Source organism: Pollicipes pollicipes, unplaced genomic scaffold, assembly GCF_011947565.3.
Source record: "Pollicipes pollicipes isolate AB1234 unplaced genomic scaffold, Ppol_2.1 Scaffold_7231;HRSCAF=8579_pilon_pilon_pilon, whole genome shotgun sequence".
In the NCBI taxonomy this organism is placed as follows: Eukaryota; Metazoa; Arthropoda; class Thecostraca; order Pollicipedomorpha; family Pollicipedidae; genus Pollicipes; species Pollicipes pollicipes.
This window is the reverse complement of record NW_023597034.1, coordinates 2,496,889-2,506,799: the sequence shown is the minus strand read 5'-3', so window position 1 is coordinate 2,506,799 and position 9,911 is coordinate 2,496,889. Positions and strand designations below refer to the sequence as shown.

The 9,911-nt window shown below is 67.6% G+C and overlaps 1 long non-coding RNA gene across 1 annotated transcript in view; it reads left to right on the top strand.

Annotated features, from left to right (window-relative positions):
* The first annotated feature begins 329 nt into the window (after nucleotides 1-329).
* Nucleotides 330-9,911, top strand: part of LOC119109173 (uncharacterized) — a 30,925-nt gene continuing 21,343 nt past the window's right edge. Inside the window, exon 1 of the long non-coding RNA XR_005095403.1 lies at nucleotides 330-503. This is a non-coding gene — a long non-coding RNA (uncharacterized LOC119109173). The remainder of the gene's footprint in view (nucleotides 504-9,911) is intronic.

Here is a 9,911-nt window from a genome sequence, read left to right as displayed (position 1 = left end):
ACGCGCCGCGCCGTCCCCATTGCGGCCCCGCATCGCACGTCGACCGGCGATCTCGAGTAGCCAGGGGTGGGCGGGGAGCTGGAGTCTGCGTCTCGCGGCGACGCTCCCCGGCTGCGGCCGCGCGCCCGGCGCTCAAGGGGTGCCCGTAACCCGATCGCCGGGGGCGACCCACCGCGCGGCTGCCGCGCGCTTACAAATAGCCAGCCCCTGCGGCGCGGGCCGGCGCTGCGCCGGGTCGCGCTGTCAGACAGTGTACGGCCGGCCGGCGGCCGCCGCCGCGCGCCGCGCCGGTCCGCCGTGAGACGGCCGCCGCGTCCCCTGGCGCCCGGCGTCGGCGAGTTCACGGGGGCGGTGCGGTTCCCACTATTTCGGGCGGCAGCGCGGGTGGTGGCGGCGGCGCCCGGTGCTCGGCCGCAGTGCGGTGGCGGCTCGTGTGGGGGTGTGTGCGCGCGCGCTGCGGGAGTCGGCCTGCGGACCTACCTGGTCCTGGATGCACTGTTGAGGTGAGTGCCGCAGAGGTCGCGCGGGGAGGGGGAGGGGGGCGCCGAGTGCGGTCTGCACCGGCTGTTTCCGGGACCGGGGACTGGGGGCTGGCGCTCCGGGCGCCCTGGACGCGGACGTCGCAGCGGATGGCGGGATGGCCTTGCATTAATTAGAATAGCCACCTGTGACGTGGCGCTGCAACCCTTTGCCCTTGAAGGTGACGGGAGAACTTTCCTGCCGGGCAACAGCGTGATGCGGGCGTAGCTGGGCGCTGAGGCGGCGCAATGCTCGTGGCCACTGCTAGCTCGGACTTGGGCTGTGCGTTCCACCCGCGTGATGTGTCACAATGCGTCGCCACTAGTGGGTGTGCGGTGTTGACGTTCGCGCAGCTGGCGGTCTTCGACGCGGGTGCCGGGGACGGCAATGCCTGTGTCCTGTTAGGGGGCATGATGCTCGGTTGTAGTGCGTGTTTCGGTTTGGACGGCTATTTCGTCAGACCTCACGTGAATCGTGGCCGTTAATTGGCATTACGTGCCCACAATCCGGCGCCAGCGAGTCCGAAGCCACCACGGGTGCTTGACTGAGCTTGACTGACTGAGCACCACTTGACTTGACTGAGCCAGCCGACACTTACGAGCTGCGGCCGTGGGTCGGCTGCCGTGGCGAGGACTGCGCTTCTGCCGCCGAGCGCCGCGACCGCCGCGCTCCGGAGGCGCCGATTGGCGATCGGGCCGGCGATAATCTGGCGCTGGGCGCGGCGTGATGCGATCTGCCGGCTGAGCTTCCCGCCTTCCAAACCGGGACGCGCCTGCTGCACAAAAGCCGGCTGACGGGCTGCCTGTTTTGCCCGCGCCGGGCGCCGGCATCCCGTCCCTCAAGCGCTGGAGTTGACTGTTCCGTCACTAATCACGCCGGGAGGTAATCTGGCCCTGCAGGAAGCCGCTGCAGGCCGGCCGTTCCTCGATGCTGTGCAGTGGCGGGCAGGCGCTGGGCGGTGGGCCTTCCCCGCATAGTCGGTGCGCGGTCTGCCGCGCGCTCCGTCCGAACCGCCGCGCCCGAGGCTGCCGACCCCGTGCCGCCGGCGGCGCGCGGCGCTCCTCCAGCGGCGCCGGCGTCGCGCCTGGCCGGCTCTGCTCGGCTGGCTATCTGTGTCGGCGAGATCGTCACGCCAGCGCCGGTGACACGGGCCGTGCGCCGCCGGCCCGGCCCGGCCCGGCCCAGACCGCCGCCCGGCCGCTGCCGACGCTGGGCCCCGCCGGGAGAGAGCAGGCCGCCACCGGCCGGTCCGGCGCCGTGCAGCCGGCGCGGGTCACGCCGCAAAGGCGCCACGCGCCCCGCGGCGCGCCGCTTTCGCTCTCGGGCGCGTTGTTCCGCGCTACGGGCGCGGATTATAATTGCGGCCTGGGAAAGGCTAGCGGGTGCGGTGGTGGCCAGTGTCTAGACAGGGGCGGTGACGCTCTCTCGTCACCTGCGATGCAGGCACTGCGCGGTGGTGGCCGGTGTCGAGACAGGGGCGGTGACGCTCTCTCGTCACCTGCGATGCAGGCACTGCGCGGTGGTGGCCGGTGTCTAGACAGGGGCGGTGACGCTCTCTCGTCACCTGCGATGCAGGCACTGTGCGGTGGTGGCCGGTGTCTAGACAGGGACGGTGACGCTCTCTCGTCACCTGCGATGCAGGCACTGCGCGGTGGTGGCGTTGAGGTACACCCGGCACAGCCAGCCTCTGGCTCTGTTTAGCGTGTGCAGAACTGTTACCTTAATTTAGCCCGAGGATGAATGCTGTGCACGAGAGTTCTGTCTGGGTACAAGCGCAAAGCGTGACAAAGAAGTTTCACAATACACAGGGCGTTGAACCAGCTGGCGAAAATAAGGCTACACTTGCGACCTTGAGTTGCGAAGTAGCTCGTCACATGCGCTTTGGCTATCATTTGATATGCAGACTTTCAGCTGCGTGTTTTAGCCCCATGCTGTTGTCTTGTATTCTCCCGCGCAGAAAACTACCCGTTTTCACTCTCACAACATGAGGAGCGAATGCAGAAAAGCACCACAAGTCCACCGGCGCGTTACGTGCTCAATGGTGGGGTGCTCAGTAAGACAGCTACATTTGGGTGTCTGGGGGCCTTTTAAAAAGAACGAAAGTGCCGACTTTGAAATGTTAGTTTGCCTCCAGGGCGCAGGTTGTGCCTCATTTCGTCCAGGCCGCTAATTTCTAAGATGTATGCGTTTATGATGTGGATTAGTTAATCTTGCTGCTTTTAAGTTTGCGTACAGGTACGCTGACTGACAACGGGCCTTCGGTCAATGCTTCTTATACGTTTTGTCATAAGCTTTTCATTTCACCCCGCCGGAGTGGGACCATTGTTTGGGTCGATTTTGTAGGTGTGGTCGAATCGTATCCGCACCGTATCCAGCTGCGACCCAGCGCTTGACCCGCGGCGTGACCTGTGTGACCTGCGGCGCGGCGCTCTGCCACCTCCCCCTCAGACGGGTTTGCGCCTGACGGGTGGCCGCCTGCCCCACGCGCGGCCGGCTGACAACCCGCGACCGTGGCTCCGCCCGAACGAGCGGCCGGCTGGCTGCCGGCTGACTGGCGGTGCCGAGCCGTGACGCGGCGCGCCTCACTGCGGCGCCGCGCGCAGTCTGGGTCAGATGAGGCATGCCGCCGGCCTGACGAGCACGGCGTGGTGACCTACAGTGCGCTACTGCTCGGCCGCGCTCGCCACGATATGTGATGTGATAATGCCGCGTCCGTAAGCCACGGCAGTCGTCAGCGTGCTGTCGCTCCGGAGCCACCGCGAAACGCAGCCGGCAGGACTGGCGCGGACCACTGGCCCTGGACGCAGCCGGCAGGACTGGCGCGGACCACTGGCCCTGGACGCAGCCGTTAAGACTGGCGCGGACCACTCGCCCTGGACGCAGCCGGCAGGACTGGCGCGGACCACTGGCCCTGGACGCAGCCGTTAAGACTGGCGCGGACCACTCGCCCTGGACGCAGCCGGCAGGACTGGCGCGGACCACTGGCCCTGGACGCAGCCGTTAAGACTGGCGCGGACCACTCGCCCTGGACGCAGCCGGCAGGACTGGCGCGGACCACTGGCCCTGGACGCAGCCGTTAGGACTGGCGCGGACCACTGGCCCTGGACGCAGCCGTTAGGACTGGCGCGGACCACTGGCCCTGGACGCAGCCGTTAGGACTGGCGCGGACCACTGGCCCTGGACGCAGCCGTTAGGACTGGCGCGGACCACTCGCCCTGGACGCAGCCGTTAGGACTGGCGCGGACCACTCGACCCGGACGGCCGTGTGTGTTCTTGGCCGCGGCTGCGACAGGAGGGTCTATAGCGTCGCGGCGCGCTGCTCGGAGGGGCTGAGGCAGGCTCCCGGAGCCGGACCTGTCCGTGTCACGACCTGCGGTGCTCTCCTTGATCGATGGCGTCGCCGGCGGGCGGGTGTCGTGAGTCGTGAGTCGGGAGTCGTGAGTCGTTCCGTAGCGGCGCCGCCGGCCCCTCGGCCGCCGGCGTGCCTGTGGCCGCCCGTTGCCCCACGACCCGGGCTGGGGGTCGCGGCTGCCAGCGTTGAGGTCCATGTCGGTTCTCGGCGGCGGTGGGGTGGGCTGTCTGTACAGCGGGGGCTGCCGTGCGCCCTCCCGGTGCCACGGGTGGAGGGATCGCCGGGGACGGCCCTGAACCCTGTCGGGAGCCCGGCATGGACCGTTCCCTGCCGTGGTCCCGATGATTATCTTGTACCCTGTCTGTCCCGGGTCGGCCCTGCTTCCTGCCGGTACTCCGGGACTGTGCTGTCTCCTGTCGGTTCCTCGGTACCTCTCTGTACCCCGTCTGTCCCGGGTCGGCCCTGCTTCCTGCCGGTACTCCGGGACTGCTGTCTCCTGTCGGTTCGTCGGTACCCCTCTGTACCCCGTCTGTCCCGGGTCGGCCCTGCTTCCTGTCGGTACTCCGGGACTGCTGTCTCCTGTTGGTATCTCGGTACCTCTCTGTACCCTGTCGGTACTCCTGAGCCGGCTCTGTACCCCGACGGCTAGGCAGGTCGGCCCTGTGCCTCAGCGCCACCCGCGTTGGCCCTGTATCCTGTCACCACGCCGGCTCGCCCTGTACTCACCCATCATCCCGGCTCAGCTCCATATCCTGTACTGCGAGACCGGCTGGTCTGCTGTCGGTGCGGGGCGGCAGTGTGCCGCGCGTCGCCGGCCCGCTCCCCGACACACGTGCCGGTCAGGCCGGCGGCCGACAATGGCGGCGCTCGCTGCCGACCGACGACGCTGCTTTCACCAGCGCCCGAGTTTTTGCACGGTCTGTTCAAACCGGCACCATTAGGGCGACCCGGCGGACGTACGTGCCGGCGTGGGGGACGCCCGCCCCCCCCCCCCCCCGGCGCCGGCGCCGCCGAGGGGGTCGTCATGGGGGGACAGGCGTGCTCCGGGCGCCGCACCAGTCGTGCAGGCCGGGGGCGGCGTGGGTTCACTGCACGGGAGGGCGCCGTGGTGGTTCGAATGAACGGTCGACGACGGACGTCGGCGAATGTTTGGGGTTCGGTAATACGGGATCGTCGGGCTTTTGAGGGCCATGTCCGTGGCCCAGTCGGTCGTGTGTGTTCGTTTGGGGGGCGCGTGTTCGTGATCCAGTTGTACACACCCCTTGTGCCGACCTGTCGCCTATCCTCCACAACATTGATGCGCGTTACGATCGCGGCCGTCACGCTCATATATTCCGCAAGAGATAGCACCAATCCGATCCCAATTGGGTTTCAATGGGACCCATGTAATTGCTGAGGAGCGGGGATCATTGTCTCGCCAAACGGTAACCAAAGTCTGCTGCCGACAAAGCGTCGGTGGGCGCCGGCTGAAGGACTGCCGCCGGCCAGCGCCTGCTGAGTCACGGCAGCGGCCCCGCCCGTCCGCGGCCGCCCCGCCGGCCGCGTGCGCGAGCGGTGCGTCACTTTTGTCTCACCTCGCTGACGCCGCCACCGCACATGACCTGCCTGGCACAAAGGCCGGGTTCCGTGCCAACTGGGCTAACTGGGGAATGTCACGCTAATGCCCACACAACATCCGGGGATATGCTAATGCGTTCTTATCTAGTCTGCGTCGGGCCTGGCGACCGGCCGGCTCCCTCACGCACGGCAGCCGGCACCCCTCACCCCTTACGCGCAGAAGCGCAGCAGCGCAGATCCCCTCACGCGCAGGGGCCGGCACTCCTCGCCCCTCACGCGCAGGAGCGCAGATCTCACGCGCAGGAGCCGGCACCCCTCACCCCTCACGCGCAGAAGCGCAGCAGCGCAGATTCCCTCACGCGCAGGGGCCGGCACCCCTCACCCCTCACGCGCAGAAGCCCAGCAGCGTAGATCCCCTCACGCGCAGGGGCCAGCACCCCTCACCCCTCACGCGCAGGAGCGCAGCAGTGCAGATCCCCTACGTGCAGGAGCCGGCACCATTGCCCTGCTCCCGCTGCCGTCAATGTAGGGCACATGCAAGTCCACGCTGAAGGGACACGCCCGTGCCCGAGTTTAGTTGCCTCTTGCCCTTTTTGTGCCCAGAACCCAGGCCAGAAGCGGTCTTGGGCGTTGCGACCTAGCCTGGGGCGTGCTGAGGCGGCGGCCGTGTGCGCGCGCCGGCACGTCACGGCGCGGCTCGTGAAGCCGGCCTTGCGCGGCAGGCGCCGGTGCCATGCGGCTCGCCTGTTTTTGTGGCGGCCGCCGGCTCCGGGTCTCCGGAGACGCCGTCTGCCTGCCGGCCGGGGCCTGGCGGGCGCCGCTGATGGAGGTGACAATGGCCTGCGCGAACAGAGGCACGGCCGGTTTACGGCCGGGTCGGGCTGGCTTTGTTGGCGCAAGTGCGGCCCCGGCTGCGTCACCGGCCGAAAGAAAGATGTCGACAATGCGGACTGACACTGGGGCGCCGGGCCACCGTATCAAATGGTTGTGTTGTGGCGGCGCGAGTCAATAAATTTCAGGCCACCAGGGTACTATGGACTACCGCTAGTGGTTTCTAAAGTCGGACCTTTATGCAGTTTTCATACGCTTGGCGAAATACCTACCTGCGTTTTCTTTCGCGTTAATTGGGTTTTAGGTGCCTACCTCTACACTTTAAACGTTTGACCCTTGCGGGCTTTCGCACAAAATTCATAGACATTGAATGACATCGGCGCCATTATGGCGGGGCGGCTGCGGAATCTCTGTGATGGTTTATTCATTCATTCGCCTCACAGGCAGAGGCCGGCTCCGTTACAAGCGATATCACGTAAATATCGCGTAACTTCCACCGCCACTCGCCAGGCGGGTGCAGTTACTGGGTCAGCGCTGGTGCGGGCGGGTCCAGGCCCGGCCCAGCGAGCTCTGGCACGCACGCCAGCTCCGGGACAGGTCACCGGGCGCCGACGCGTCGTCTCACACCCGCCGCGGCTCGCCCGCTTGCTTCTAGCCCGTGTCGGGGCACATGTCGCCACGTGCCCGGCTCAGCGGCCAGCTCACGGGCCCCGTCACGTAGCAGCGGGGCGGCAGCGGCGACGGCGCCGCATGCCGGAGCGTCCGGGCGCCGCCAATCACGCGCCCCGGTCCCCTCCGCCGGCCGCCCGGTCGGCCGGCGGCGGCGGCGGCGGCGGCGGCGGCGGCGGCGCGCCCTGGCGGCCGTCCCGCTACAGCGAGAGCGTCGGCCCGGCCCGGCGCGGGCCGGGCCGGGCCGGCCCTGCCTGACCCGGCGCGTCCGTCACTCGGGTAACTGGAGGTCCGGGCGCGACCTCGGGCCGCGCTGAGTCTTGAACTCACCCGCCGGAGGGTAATGAAGGTCCAGGGATCAGGCCAAGCCGAGGGGTCACGGAAAGCGGTGCCCTCCGGAGCGCGCGCCGCCGCGCACGCGCGTGATTCATTCACGAGCAATGTTACTTACTCCGGCTCCACTCGCCTGCTGCTGCGCCTTTTTCTGTGCGGGATTCGTCGAATGAGTCATGTAGCTTCGACTGAGGAACTTTGCACAAATCACTGCCTTGGGACGCGCAGATTGCTGTGGTCGTTTAGCTCTGAAGGCATGCGTGAAAGTGTTCGCCGTAAGACTTCCGGCAGGCATTTTCATTGTCCGCACGCCGTCTGACCGGTCAAATGCTGTGGCCTCTATTGCACGGCCTGCAGCCCTGACATGGGACGAGCAGCCGTCCTTAGCAGCCGGTCCCATCCAGAGCGACCGCAAATGAAGCCTGGCTGTAGTCCGTCCAGAATGCGTTGACGAGTCGCACATCGGCCCAGCTCGGGCCGTGTCGCGGAGGCCCGCCGAGGCCCGCCGCCGCCTGCGGTGGTGCGTGAGCGGTGGAATGAAGTGGGAGCGAGGCCGGAATGCGGTCTGCAGAGGGAATGCGCTGGCGCGCTGGCAAACGATAGTGCAGCACCCGTGGCGCAGACCGACCATTCGCTGCCCTTGTCCCGTCCTCTTCCGGGGGTCGGTTTTAAACAAGCGCCCGTTGGGGAGTGGCAGACGGCAGCCGGGCGGACGCAGGGCAAGTCGGGTGCGCCGACGCCCTGAACGCCGGGCTTGTGACGGTCGGCGGGCGGCGCGGCCGCGCCCCGCACTCCCTGGCCGCCCATTGGTCGACGGCGCGCAGCCGGCCAGGCGTCGCCGGCGCCTTCCTCGAACTGGTCGGTGACGCGCGCGTACCGCGGAGCTCGCGCATCCGCGGGCGGATGACGCGCCGGCGGGCCCCGGGCTTCAGGTGAGTCGCTGGGAACCGGGTCCGGGCCTGGTGACGGAGCGATTCAGTGGGACACGGACGGTAAAGTCGCCAGCATTGTCGTCAAAACGTCGTGGGCACGTCAGGCGAACGCCGAAGCGTGTGCGGGAGAGCGCCGGCGGTGTGCAGCGTCGCGCCAGCCGCGTCCTGTCCTCGCCCGGATCAGCCGGGCGACCGGCGGTAGCTAGTCGCGCCTCTGTCGCGTTTGTCAGTCAGCTGACCGACGGCCCGCCCGGGGGGACCGCCCCACCCCGCTGCGGCCCTGTCCTGGCCGCGGTCGGACCGTCGGCCACGGCCGCGATCGTCGGCTCCGTCGCCGCCCGACGCCCGACGTCCGCGGCCGCTGACATCTGGCAGCGCGGCAGCCGCCGGTCGCTGTCAGGCGCGCGCCCGCCGCCCCGCTGGCCGGGCTTCCTGAGCTGCGGCCGAGCTGGCCGCCGGCCAAGCCGCGTCCGCTGGCCGCTGACGGAGCCGTCAGCGCGTGCGGCTCGGCTCCCGGCGACCGCTGACCGGCGACCGGCAACACGGCCGCCCTCCCTGCGTCCGTCCCGCGTGCCGGCGCAGAAGCACCGCGCAGGCGCGCTGCGTCCGGTTGGCCGATCCGCGCCTCGTCCACCGGACACCTCCCGTTCCGGTCCGGTCCGGCCCGGTCCGGTCCGGTCCGGTCGCCCGCCGGTCTCGTGTGTCAGCCTCAAGGTGCGGGCGGGCGTGATTTACGACTTGTTGCCGGCAACCTGACCGTTCAAGAAGCGCATCGGCTGACCTTTTGACCTGGTTGGAGCGCTGGCGCCGCGCCGGGCGGCGCTATTTGCAGCCCGGTCAGTTCGCGCGGGTCATCGGCAGCCGGGAATACAAATCGGCCCGGCGCCGGCGCAGCGTGACCGCACGCGTGCGGCGCGCTTGCCGTGTCACGTGGACCGTGACGTCACGGCGTGAGGTGGCTGCGCCGCGCGCCTAGCGGTCCGGCGGCCGGCGGCGTGGCGTCCGGTTGCTGCGCGGCGGCAGGCCCGGGCTCCGCCGCCGCCGCCGCCGGGCCGTCCACGCTCCGGTGAGGCGGCACATTCGTAGCGCATCCTTAGGACGCCGGCGCGATCTTAACTTCGGCGGAGGGTCCGGCTCTAACTCCGGTGGACAGGGTTAAAAGCCAAGAGAAGCAAGAGGGTAAAATTTGTGAGTGGAAAAGGGGTTGTCGTAAAACGGCAGTTGTAGGTTTTATAGGCTCGTCAACTGCCTTGGTCATTTGCACCTGGAAGAAAGGCATGAGAAGTCAGCCGTGACAAAAGGGATGGCAGCAATAAGGACGAGGCCAAGAGCTGAAAGTTGGCAAGAATTAGCAGCCGTGAAAAACCGCACCACACTACACCAGTAGGAGAACGGATTCTGCATTAATCTCTATATGACGCTTCGTCGTTAAGCTTTTTTCTGATGATTCAGTTCAATTTGAGCTCCGTCTTCTGACTTTTTCTGTTGGATCAGGTTCCATTTGACGTCGTGCCGAAACGATTTTTCCCTGGCCGTCCGTTCAGCGACGGCCGTTGGCATCCTGAACGACTCCCCTCCCCCCGCCCCCCCGTCTAATTTTCGTCGCGGCTTCGGGTGTTGGCGCGTTATCCACGAGCCTTGCCCGCAACAACGGCTGTGTGCTTTTTGGCCTTCATGCCCCGGCCGTTCAAACACAAGCTGTGGGTCAGCACGACATC